Source organism: Neoarius graeffei, chromosome 1 (assembly GCF_027579695.1).
Source record: "Neoarius graeffei isolate fNeoGra1 chromosome 1, fNeoGra1.pri, whole genome shotgun sequence".
Lineage (NCBI taxonomy): Eukaryota > Metazoa > Chordata > Actinopteri > Siluriformes > Ariidae > Neoarius > Neoarius graeffei.
Window position 1 is genome coordinate 67,852,715 of NC_083569.1, and position 13,896 is coordinate 67,866,610.

Sequence of the window (13,896 nt, forward strand, 5' to 3'; positions counted from 1 at the left end):
GAGCCAAGCAGTAATGGCAGAATACACAGTAGGAGAGAAAGAGTGGAGCAACTGTCTTATTTCTAAACTGGATATTGCTGCCATCTCGCCCTTATGTCGAAGAAGTGAATGAACAGAGAACTGAACGAACAACTGAAAGTCAGATTGTTTCAAAACAATCGGCCACAAGATCAGCCTTCAAGAAGTGAGAATGCAGACGGGTAAGCTCCGACTCTCATTTGGATATAAAACAACAAAAATAAAATGTTGTTTATGTAACGGGGAGAAACTTCTGCATTGTGTTTTGTTTTTATATTAAAGGTGACGACCCAAACATTCACTTGCTGCGGTTTATTTTCTGTTGACAACATGAAATATAGTGAGTCCTCCAAACAGCGTTTCAGCTAGCACTCAGCAAAACTCTTCCATACAAATGTAAGACAGGAAAGAGGAAGGGGGAATCCGGTCAGACAAGGGGAGCTAGAGGAGGGGCTTACTATCAGTATACTCACTGTCAGTGTGTGCAACCAAATGTACACAGAGATCTTGTGCAATTATAACGGAAGTACTATAACCTGTTACATTCACCCCCCTAGAATTGCACAAAGATCTACACACATCCATTCTGTATACAGGCCATTAGAAACTTTCCAGCACTAAAAGCTGCCTTACCAATTAGGCTAAAAGAAACCAAGGTTGATCAAGTCTCAGTATTCTTTACAGGAAACAGGGATGCCATTTACACCCCATAAATTAAGGCCTACTGCCTATACAGACATGGAAAGTACACCAAAATGAAAAAATATATATATATATAGGAGGACAACACTAACTTACGACCCTCTACTAACCTGGGTCAATGAGAAGAACAAAAAAAAAAATCAAACTCTTTCAGACATGGATGACATGTCTCCCTGGGACGTCATCGTTAAGGACAGACTGGAGTTGAACCATAGACTCAATTAACCTACACACTGGCCTAATAACTCGACCAAATCTAGAAGTGTGAGGTGCTTCTGGTGCGTGTGAAGAATGTGCTGCATATGTGTGTGAAACAGGACTGTGCGAACGCGCAGATAAACTGTGTGTCTGACTACTAGATGTGTCAGTACGACCATGCTCAAGGGGAGACTCAGAGCGAGTGACAACCACCGGAGGATCTTTGGTCACATTTTCTGGGGGCTCTACTGGGGCACCTGAGTGTTGCGAGACCCATGATGACGTACGGTCTCCTACCACTGCATCCAGGGAAAAGACAGCGTCATTCGAGGGGGAGACAGAAACGGTATCACTGGGAGCTGCACGCACAGGGTGGGAACCATCCCAAGTAGAATGAACATCCACCTCATCATCATCCGTGGAGCTTCCATCCAGCTTCTCATCCAGTGGTAGGAAGTTGACCCCCAACAGCAGATTCCGGTGCACCACTTTCTCATTCCCATTGCTGTCACGAATCCTGTAAACATGGAGCGCTGGCTTGGTAGCAACAACTGTGAAGATGGTGTCTCCCCACCTGTCTGCGAGCTTACGTTTGCCGCGGCAGGCCTTGTTCACCACCAGCACTCTGTCTCCTACTGATAATGACTGACCCTTAGCCCTCCTGTTGTACTGGGTCGCCTGGTGTTTCCGTTCTGACTCTGTGTGTCTCTGTGCAACAGACATGGCAGACTTGAGGTCTTTCAACAGGGAATCCACAAAGGCACTGTAGTCACACACTGTGTCGTCTAACAGAACACTGCAAAACATCAAGTCCACTGGCAACCTTGGGACATGGCCAAACATCAGGTAGAAGGGAGCGAAGCCAGTGGTCTCATGTGCTGTGCAGTTGTAAACAAACGTCATCGTCTGGACCATTTGAGGCCACTTGTGTTTCTGTCGGGGAGGCAAGGAGCAGAGCATGCTACCCAGAGTCCTGTTGAATCTCTCAGTCCCACCATTTCCCATAGGATGATCTGGGGTGGTATGAGATTTAGAGATGCCTGCAAGTTCCAGAAGTTCTGTAATCAGATCACTCTCGAAGCTTGTTCCCTGGTCAGAGTGGATGCGCTCAGGGAAACCATAAACACAAAAAAACTTGTCCCACAGCGTCCTAGCTACTTTCTTTGCTGTCTGGTCTCGACAAGGAAACGCGTGGGCCAGTTTTGTGAAATGGTCTGTAATTACAAGAACATCTACAGACTTGTTGTTGTGATCCTCTGCAGACCAGAAGTCGATGCAGACTAGTTCCAGTGGAGCGGTGGTCTTTATGCTCTCCAGCGGGGCTCGGGCAGCGGGCTCAGGTGTCTTGCTCAGCACACACCTGCTACAGTTTTTGACGTAGTCACGGACCTCCCTCTCCATGTCAGGCCAGAAGAACCGCTGACGGGCAAGACAGAGTGTGCGTGCCTAACCTTGATGACCAGCGTGGTCATGGACTCCAGCCAGAGCTTTGTATCTCAGTTGTTCAGGCACAACATACTGAAAGCGTTTGTGGTACGTCAGGGGATCTTTACAAATTCTGTACAGGACACCATTCTGCAGGGTGAGCTTGTCCCAGTGTCTTAGGAGCTGTACAGTTGACTGGCTTTCCTTGCAGCGCTCACGGAAAGATGGCCTCTGTTTCCTCTCCACATATAACAGCACAGGCGCGATGGAAGGGTCACGTCGCTGGTGGGACTGCAGCTCTTGTAAGGATATGGCAGGCAGGGCAGGTTGACCGACAGGAACAACATCAGACAGGTGGTCCACCACAGACATGGCCCTGAAACGAGCAGCAGACCGCCAGTCACTGTGGCTATCAAGCAGCGTCGACACCTCATCCTCGGAGACAGACACATCAGAGCAGGCCGCAGACCCAGTCATACCGGTGAGCATTTGGGGCTGGCTTGTCAAACAAAAAACATCTTGCATGAATCCGTCATCAACATCAATCGCACACTTAAGCAGTTCTCTGTATGGCTCAGAAAGCAGACGTTGGCCCAGCGGCTTGACAAAGGGGTCCCTACTCAGTGCATCAGCAGCAACATTCAACTTGCCTGGGACATGCTTGATCTTGAAATTATAAGGAGCCAACTTCGCCACCCAGCGCTGTTCACAGGCGTCCAGCTTTGGCTTTGTCATGATGTATGTGAGGGGATTGTTATCTGTCCACACAGTGAACTGGTTGCCCTTGAGCCAATGACTAAACTTATCACACACTGCCCACTTCAGCGCCAAAAATTCTAGTCTGTGTGCAGGGTAGTTGGTCTGGCAGCATACTTGCAAATGCTACAGGCCTCGCTCTGTCATCACCATCTTGGACTTGGGAGAGAACAGCGCCTAAGCCATGAAGAGAAGCATCGGTGGAGAGGATAAAAGGCTTGTCGAAGTCCAGATGGGCAAGGGCTACACAACTGACCAATGCAGTCTTCAGCTCAGCAAAGGCTTTATCGCAAGCAGCTGTCCAGTCCTGTGGTGTCAGCTTATGGAACGTGCCACCATTCCCATTTTTCCCCACTTTGCCCCTACGCTTAGAGCCTGCAGTCAAAGCAAACAGAGGTTTTGCAATGGAGGAACAGCCTGGGATGAAGTGCTGGTAATACAGGGCCATGCCCAGAAACGACCGTATCCTCTTCTGGGATGGTGTGCAGCCATCTGACTCCATAAGATCTGACTTCATGAAGGATGACATCACAGCAACCTTGTCCTGATCTACTGACACTCCGTCACTGTTAACTACATGGCCCAGAAACTTAACAGAACGCCTGAGGAAGTAACACTTCTTCTGTGACAGCTTTAGGTTGTTGGACCTCAGCCGGTTGAAAACGGTCCTCAGACGCTCCAGACCCTCATCAACAGACGGCGCAAAAGAAAGCAGATCATCAAGGTAACACAAAAGGCTGGAAAAATTCAGGTCACCAAAGATACTGAGCATCACCCTCATAAAGGATGCTGGGCTGTTACACAGGCCTTGAGGTAAACGGTTATACTCATACAAGCCAATTGGTGTGGTAAAAGCAGTAAACTTCTTATCAGCCTCATGCAGTGGGACATTATAAAACCCTGACGTCAAGTCCATGGTGCTGAAAACAGCATTGCCCCCAAGCGCAGCAAGACAGTCAGACTGATGGGGAAGTGGGTGAGCATCTTTAATGGTCTGAGCGTTTAACCACCTGAAGTCTGTACAGATACGCAGGTCCCCATTCTTTTTCCATACCATGACCAGTGGGGAGGCATAGTCACTCACTGATTTTCTGATGATTTCACGCTCCTCCATCTCATTCAGAACCTGCCTGAGCTTGTGATAGTGCGCTGGCGGGACTCGTTGATAGGGAAGCCGGAAGGGACGATCATCCGAAAGATGAATCTGGTGTACAAATCCTCTGGCCTTTCCACAGTCAAGGGAGTCTTTTGAAAAGATGTCACTGTACTCCAACAGCAAGTTTGCCAGCCTGGCTCTTTCAGCAGGAGAAACTTCACAGCCATCCAGGTCGATATCACCCAGACCGGCAGCTTTCAACGCCTGGACAACGTCAGTGGGCGTGCTACTACATAACTCTGGGCTGGGGCTTGCATTCTGTGTCTGACACTGTACCTGCGTGATGTTCAGATCTTCCATTGCTAGACATGGTGATACATCGGCTATTTTAGCATTGCGCCGCAGAGTAACTGGTTTCAGTGTTGGATTAAGAATCTTCATCGGGACCCAGCGATCACCCCACATAGCAGTGACAAGTTTCCCTACCAATATATTCTTTGGAGCGGAGCGGGCAGAGGTGGGTTCAACAATGACTGTGCAACCTGGAGACACAGGAACATCACTAGGAAGCTTTCCCCATACCAGGTGTTCTTGCTTCGGGAGGAGCGTAATGCTATGCACCAGCTTAACTGTTCCGACTTTGTCGTGCTCACCAGGGCCTTTCCACCGTGACACACAGCTCAGCAGCTCTAAGAAATCCTCACATGCGGGGTCACTACTCTTAGAGGAAATCAGCTTCCAGTATTCCTTTTCATTTCTCATGGTTTGGAGGACAGACTTAATCACGTTAGTGCCAATTATGAAATCATCTTGCTGGCCTGGTACAACTAGAGTGGGTACAACAAACTTTGTCCTATACACTTCAATTTCAAGGTCATAGAAACACTTTGGGTAGGTTGTTAAGCCGCCACAGCCTACAAGCACCACATTACCAGGGATTAACTGAGCACTGGGCAGAACACCAGCAGACCGAAGTTTCTTCTCTGCCTCTTCACTTAGTGTACAAGACATGGACCCAGAGTCCAACATACCTCTCAAGGTGACCTTGTCACTTACTAGCACAGGCGTATAAAACAGTTCGCCTGACCCCTCAAGTTTCTGTGAACTGATGAGAATTGGCACCTGTCCTGATGGCAAAAGCTGACAGTTGTCACTGTAGATGGTAAGTAGATCTGGGTCGGTGAGGGCTGTATCACAACCCACGCTTGCCCTCTCACAGCGCGGGGGCTCTAGTTTAACGGCACACGGCTGGGCTGTGCGGAGGCTGCAGCTGGACGAGTGACACTTGGACAAGAAGACTTGAAGTGGCCAGGTTGGAAGCAGTTACGACAGAGTTTTAGTAGCCTGCAGTGACTGAAGGTGGAGTGGTCAGTGCTGCTACACACTCGGCAAGGAGAGGACACTGGCGGCTGGGACAACTGTTGGCGCTGCTGAGGCTGACGACAACATGACACTGACTGGGGAGCAGTGCACAGTGTGATGACCTTGTTCAACATGCTTACCACCTCACGCATACTTGGCTCCTTCTCTGCATGATTTACAGGCACAGCTGCAGGCGGTTGGTGAAGCACAGGGTGAAATGTTGCCTCTGGCTGAACATAAGAGTTGTCAAACTGGGCAGTGGACTGAGTGAATGCCACATAGCTGGGACTGTGAGTAGAAGGAGAGTGCTGACACACTGAGGGCCTACGTCTCAAGTCCCTTTGATGGTCATCCAAGTGCTCCTGGACCTCAGATGCTGACCATTTACTGGCTGGTTTGCTTTTGAAAGACAGAGAGAGGTGAGAGTCTGGGCAGTGAGTAACAAACATCATCACAACTTCAGCACTCATGTCTTCAACACACCTGCCCCGCCTGCGGAGACACTCATCAACAACATCGATAGCCTTGTTCAGTCGCACCCAGTAATCCAGTGCGCTCTCATCAGTTTTTGGCAGCGTGCTATAAAAATCTGCCATAGGCATGCCGGAGTATGGGAGCTCACTAAAATTCCTTTTCAGAACGTCAAAGACAGCTGCAGGATGGCTATAGGGGTCAATATCTGGGTTGCTACGCAGTGAAACTCTCACAATGTCCCTGGCTTTCCCCATTAGTCTGCTTGTTGTGGCATCATACATGTCAGCAGTGCTGTACTTTCGTCTGCGCAAGTAACTCTGCATCAGGTCCTCCCATTCATGGACAGTACATGTGTCAGTATGGTCACCTCTGAAGAATGGCGGTGGCTTAACATCTGATTGAACAACCACATTTAGTCTTGAAGTATCCAAGCACCCCCCTGAACAGGTCTGTGGAGCATGTACTGGGCTTGAATGATTGGGAGGTATATTATGCATTGCACTAGTACTATTATGTGCCTGCTCTGCAAGCCTAGCAGTTGGGCTATCAACTATATCAGTGTAAGTGACATGTGTGTTTTTGACTATGTGAGTGAGTGGAGTGGAAAATGCTACTGGATCCAGAGCTGACTGGCCCACCCTTTGATGACTGGCCTTTGCATCTGAACCAATTTTACAACCTCTCCCAAACCCACTACATACATAAGCACCATTCAACTTCGACATTGACATACTGACCACTATGTCTAAGCAAACTTGTAAAAATACCATTAGAAAGTTACTCAAAAATATTAATAACGGCAAGGTTTCATAAAATTTAAATTAAAAAAAATAGGCACCTAGACCAGGCTATAATGTACACGAGTCTTCTTAAAAATAGCCTATACAACACCTGACTTACGTAGATTACAGCAACATAAACAAACACTTTCAAAATAGCGATTGCCTAAGGGCTTAGAATGTTTAAAACTAAAACAACACTCAACATCATTAATTTATGCACGAACTGTGGCATAAATACACCTGCAGGATCTCACTGTAGCAGCAGTCGTCGGATGCTAGCGGAGAAACTAGCATCGGTCACTCGGTGGCAGCAACAGTGGAGTTAACAGCAGCAGTCCCGGTGATCTAGCGAGCGTAGATCAGATGAACCAGATGGTCACGGCACCATTGTAACGGGGAGAAACTTCTGCGTTGTGTTTTGTTTTTATATTAAAGGTGACGACCCAAACATTCACTTGCTGCGGTTTATTTTCTGTTGACAACATGAAATATAGTGAGTCCTCCAAACAGCGTTTCAGCTAGCACTCAGCAAAACTCTTCCATACAAATGTAAGACAGGAAAGAGGAAGGGGGAATCCGGTCAGACAAGGGGAGCTAGAGGAGGGGCTTACTATCAGTATACTCACTGTCAGTGTGTGCAACCAAATGTACACAGAGATCTTGTGCAATTATAACGGAAGTACTATAACCTATTACATTTACCTGCATTTAGATGAATACATGTAACTTGTATTGTGTGTTTAAGTTACCGGTATAAGATTATTTAATTAGCCTTTTATGTTTTATCAGTGAAAATGCATGCATGTACATGTATGTTGCATAAGTTATAACACCTATCCTGTTTTAATGGGAGTCAAACCACAATCAGTGAAGTCAAATCAGTCATAGTTGAGCAAGTCAGTAATGGTATTTCTTACTTTCACCATAAATTTTTATTTATATGACTTTGGTCAATACTGTAAAACGCTGTTGTATCTGACCAGGTGGGCAGAGCACAGAAGCACGGCAGGTCAGAACTGAGTTCTCAAAAGCTCTTTTATTTTCAGCTTTTCAGCTTTACACATTTGCTCATACACACACACCCAAGTGTTCAGGTTGGGGAAGAGCTCCCTTCCTTTGCTCTCCCTCTCCTCTTTATAGGGCACGGTCACTGGGGAAGACACACAAACACAGGTTAATTCCCATCAGGTGCAGTGATTCCATCACTTACCTTCCCTGACTCCGCCCTCCATTCACAAACCGACGCTTGGCCACGCCCCTGCTGCCACAAAGGCCTTGGCCTTAAAACCGGTTACTGCAGTGACGTCACATACTCAGGCATGGCTAGCTCAGCAGGGCAGCTCAAATGCCAACTTTGCAGTCAATTTTAACTCTCAAAAAAATTATATATATATATATATATATATATATATATATATATATATATATATATATATATTCCCATTTATGCAGCATACAAGAGTCAAGGATGGAGATACTATCCACTCAGAACTTTATTTAAAAATAAAGGTTCTGCGTATCTGCTTTAAACAATTTATTTAGGTACAGATATAAAAGAATAGCAATGTAAATGTAGTGAATTAAGCAACAATGTGCTAAAATATGAGTTGATATAATTTTAGTCAGTGAATCCAAATAAGCTTATGTTAATTTCACCCTAATTGGTAAATTTAAATTTAAATTTTAGTCAGGTCAGGGTCATTGACTCTGCTACTGGTAACACTGTAACCCAGTACCACCTGCCACATGGACAGGTAGTCGGCATCTAAATCGGCTCCCCCACCAGTGTACACTGGTGAGGAGGGTGGCATGTCACCCAGCAGGATTAAAAACAAGACCTATCAAAGGGCGGATGAGCTTCTTGTAAGCCAACAGCCAACATGCAATATTTGGGCAGGTGGGGCTCTCAAGTCTCAGAAGGCAGGCAGCCTACCTAGGGGAAGGACACTCCAAAATATAACCTGCATCCTTGCATGTCACTTGTCTCGTGGCAGCCTTTGCACCAGATAGCAAATGGCACTTACTGGATGAGAGAGTGGGACTGGGAGTGCACACACCTTTCTCACTATAATCAACTCAGGTGCAGGTCATCCTGTGACACTAGATGACTTTCCATCCATCTGACCTTTTATTTAGCCAGCCGAACAAAGTCCTGTGCCAATGGGGGAGTGGTGACAGGGTAGGCTGAGGATGCTGCTGGGAGTCCCTAACCAAAATCCTGTACTCAGGCAGCCAACGTGTGATGGTCATTTGCTGTAGACCAGGGTAGATCCGGCACCCATATCCTGCATAGGTGACAGAGCACCCCTTTTTAGGGACAGCAATGCGCTTCCCACATGAGGAAAGGTACTGAAAAGGGACCCTAAACAACGCCTACTACATATGAACCCTGCCAGTTCACCGGGCCTGGCTGGGCATCCACATCTGCGGTTGAAAAACTACATTGAAGCACATCATGAACTTTGCATCATGGAATGTCTGGACCCTTCTGGATATCGAGTCTAGGCCAGAACAACGAATGGCCCTAGTGGCAAAAATGCTTGACAAAGATAACATTGATATAGCAGCTCTCAGTGAAACCAGACTCTCTGGAGAGTCCACTCTGGAGGAGGTCGGTGCAGGGTACACATTCTTTTGGATCAGTAAGCCTGTGGGTCAGCACAGGACTGGAGGTGTTGGGTTTGTGATCTGTACATCAATTGCTTGGAGTCTAGATAAGCTTCCAAAGGTCATCAGTGAGAGACTGATTAGTATCCATATCAACTTCTTAGGGGGCCGACATGCAACTATACTCAGTGTCTATTCTCCTACTATGACTCACACTGATGATGTGAAAGAAGCCTTCTACAAGGATCTGGATAGGGCTATCAAAGAAATACCTTGGAATGACAAACTCATCATTCTTGGTGATTTTAACTCCTGTGTTGACTGTGAGCTGAATGTTTGGAGAAACATAGTTGGCAAACATCTCATCTCATCTCATTATCTCTAGCCGCTTTATCCTGTTCTACAGGGTCGCAGGCAAGCTGGAGCCTATCCCAGCTGACTACGGGCGAAAGGCGGGGTACACCCTGGACAAGTCGCCAGGTCATCACAGGGCTGACACATAGACACAGACAACCATTCACACTCACATTCACACCTACGATCAATTTAGAGTCACCAGTTAACCTAACCTGCATGTCTTTGGACTGTGGGGGAAACCGGAGCACCCGGAGGAAACCCATGCGGACACGGGGAGAACATGCAAACTCCGCACAGAAAGGCCCTCGCCGGCCACGGGGCTCGAACCCGGACCTTCTTGCTGTGAGGCGACAGCGCTAACCACTACACCACCGTGCCGTTGGCAAACATGGCATAGGTAAAACTAATGCTTATGGTCTTATCCTCTTAGATAAATGCAGTGCGCACAACCTGGTAATTCCAAATACCATCTTCCAACAGGCCAACAAGTTTAAAACTACCTGGATGCACCCCCGGTCCAAGCAATGGCATTTACTTGACTATGTCATTGTTAGACAGATAGATGTCTGTGGTGTCAAGCTGACAAAGGCAATGTGGGGGGCTGAGTGCTGGACTCATCATAGGATGGTCAGGAACAAAATATCTCTCCATGTGACTCCTAAGAGGCAGAACACTAGAGTGAAACCACTATGTAAGCTCAACATTTCAGGGATCAAGGAAATGTCCACTCAAGTGGAACTACAGAAAAAGATAAAGGAAGCAGATCTTCCAGAGGAATTTGAGAGCATCGATGTTGAAGCAGCATGGAAGCAGATCAGAGATGCTGCCTACTCTGCTAGTGTGGATGTCTTGGGCTTTGTCAAATGTAAACATCAAGATTGGTTTGACAAAAATGATGAAGTGATCTCAGAGCTATTAGAAAAGATGCATAATACCCATAAAAGCTATATTGCAAATAAAACATCTTCTGCAAAAAAGTCATCATACCTCCATGTAAAATGCACTATCCAGAAAAAGCTTCACCAGATGAAGGACTCATGGTGGGATAGAAAGGCCAGGGAGCTTCAAGAATCAGCTGACAAGAAAAACACCAAACTCTTTTATGATGGTCTTATGGCTGTCTATGGTCCAAAGACAAGTGGCAGTGCACCCACTTGTTCATCAGACGGTGAGACACTTCTCACTGACAAGGTGGCAATACTGAGTTGTTGGGCAGAGCACTTCAACACCTTACTCAACTGCCCTTCAGCAATGTCGGAGGAAGCTCTAGAAGCAATTCCCTAAAGACAATTATTGGAGAAGCTAAATCTGCCACTGTCACTAGACGAGGTCACCAGAGCCATCAGACAGACCTCTATAGGGAAGTCTCCTGGTGAAGACAGCAGCCCAGTTAGATATACAAGTATGGGGGCACCTACATGACAAAGAAACTTACCCAACTGTTTGTTCTGATCTGGGCCAAGGGAGCTGTACCCCAAGATTTCAAAGATACCTCTATTGTAAACCTTTACAAGTGTAAACGTAACCGGACTATTTGTGACAACCACAGAGGCATATCTCTTCTTTCAATTGCAGGAAAGATATTGGCATGAGTTCTCCTAAACAGGATGTTAGAGGAGTTCATTTAGTCAGTATATCCAGAATCACAATGCGGTTTCAGGCCAGGATGAAGAACAGCAAACATGATATTTTCCATAAGGCAGATTCAAGAGAAGTGCAGAGAACAAAACATGGACCTCTACATGGTGTTCATTGACCTGACTAAAGTGTTCAACACCATCAACCGTGATGGCCTTTGGACAATCCTACAAAAAACTTGGTTGTCCAGACAGGTTCGTAGCAATCATCTGGTCCTTTCACGATGGAATGCTGGCAAGAATACAGGAGTCTGGAGAGTCATCTGACCCATTCCCTGTTACCAATGGCACAAAGCAAGGTTGTGTTTTTGCTCCAACCCTCCTCTCCATCATGTTCTCTCTCATGCTGCTGGATGCTTTTCAGGACTTGGACAAGGGTTTTTACATACAGTTTCAGTCAGATGGCAGCCTGTTCAACCTAAGATGCCTCCGGTCCCATATGAAGACAAAGTCAATGCTGATCTGTGACCTGCTCTATGTGGATGATTGTCCCTTTGTCACCCATAACTTGGAGGATATCCAGCTGATAACATCCATGTTTGCCTGTGCATCAGAGAGATTTAGCTTGACAATCAGTATTAAGAAAACTGAGGTCATATACCAACCAGCTCCAGACAAGAGTTACACCAGTCTGGTCGTCACCACCAACAACGCACCTCTCAAGTCTGTAGACAAGTTTTGTTATCTGGGCAGAATTCTGTCAAACTCTGCAACCATAGATGATGAGTTTACACAGTGCATCGCTAAAGCTAGCAGCTCATTTGGAATACTAAGACATAGACTGTGGGATGAGCATAGTGTAAGGCTGCATACAAAAATCAGTGTGTATAAAGCAGTGGTTCTCACTTCACTCTTGTATGGCTGCGAGACATGGACAACCTACCTCACCATATCCAACTTCTGGAGCAGTTTCAAAAATGCTGCCTGAGAGCCATCTGTGGCATTAAGTGGCAGGATAAGGTTTCTAATGTTGAGGTCCTAGAGCATTGTGCTGTCCCCAGTGTGGAAAGCCAGATCATCAAGGAACAGCTTCATTGGGTAGGACACGTCTCCAGGATGGCAGACACGAGAATACCTAAAGTGCTTCTCTTCAGTCAACTGAGCTGTGGAAAGAAATCAGTGGGCAGGCCAAGGTTGAGATACAAGGACACGCTCAAACAACCTCAAGAGATGTGGAATCAACCCTGACTCCTGGAAAAGCACTGCCAAAGTCTGTGCGATATGGCGTAGCACTTGCAGCGAGTGCATCCAGGTATTTTGAGGAGAGGTGAACTGGTCTACTTAATGAGAAGTGTGTTAAAAGGAAGGCCACTAACACCACTACCAGCCCTTTGTACCAGTGCAGCATATGTGACAGGGCTTGTGGCTCTAGGATTGGTCTCTTCACTCATGAAAAGAGTCATCACTAGTGTCGCCAGATACTCATGCATTGCCTTCGATGCAAGAATCCATCAATTGGTAAATATAAATAAATATCAGCCAGATATTTAGTAAATCCAAATTACCATTGCTCAGATATTTAATAAATCTCATCTCATTATCTCTAGCCGCTTTATCCTGTTCTACAGGGTCGCAGGCAAGCTGGAGCCTATCCCAGCTTACTACGGGCGAAAGGCAGGGTACACCCTGGACAAGTCGCCAGGTCATCACAGGGCTGACACATAGACACAGACAACCATTCACACTCACATTCACACCTATGGTCAATTTAGAGTCACCAGTTAACCTAACCTGCATGTCTTTGGACTGTGGGGGAAACCGGAGCGCCCGGAGGAAACCCACGCAGACACGGGGAGAACATGCAAACTCCACACAGAAAGGCCCTCGCTGGCCACGGGGCTCGAACCCGGACCTTCTTGCTGTGAGGCGACAGCGCTAACCACTACACCACCATGCTGCCCTATTTAGTAAATATAAATCAAATTTTCTTGTGAAATTGATTTGGATTTACTAAATATTTTTGGGCTATATAGCTCATCATTTGGCATGCTATAAGTAAATATGTCAGTATCCCCATTGAAAACGCGGTCACTAACCAAACTACAAACATGGACTCCCAGAACACACAGCGCTCTCTGTCATCGGCCTATTGAACTCAGGTGACAAGCATCACACACATCATTAGTCTCCCCATATAACCACGCCAGTTCCACACCTTCATTGTGAAGTATCGTTCTGTGTTCCAACCAGTACTACCGAGCCTTTTCACTCTCTGCCTGCTATCTCGTTATTCTGACCCCTGCTAGTATTTTTTTCTCGTCTTTTGCCTTGCCCACTTTGTGTTGTTTGCACAATCGATCAATCCTCGCCTGATTACTGATTACATCTCTCGTCACACGATTTGGCTTTGTTTGCAGTTGGCTTCTCAGTCTCTTTCTACACATTCATCCATAAGTGCCTGCAATCTGACAAAATCCAGCACATTTTAACTGTTGCTATTATTACCATGTACTTATTGTTTCTGTTTAAATTTTGTTAATTT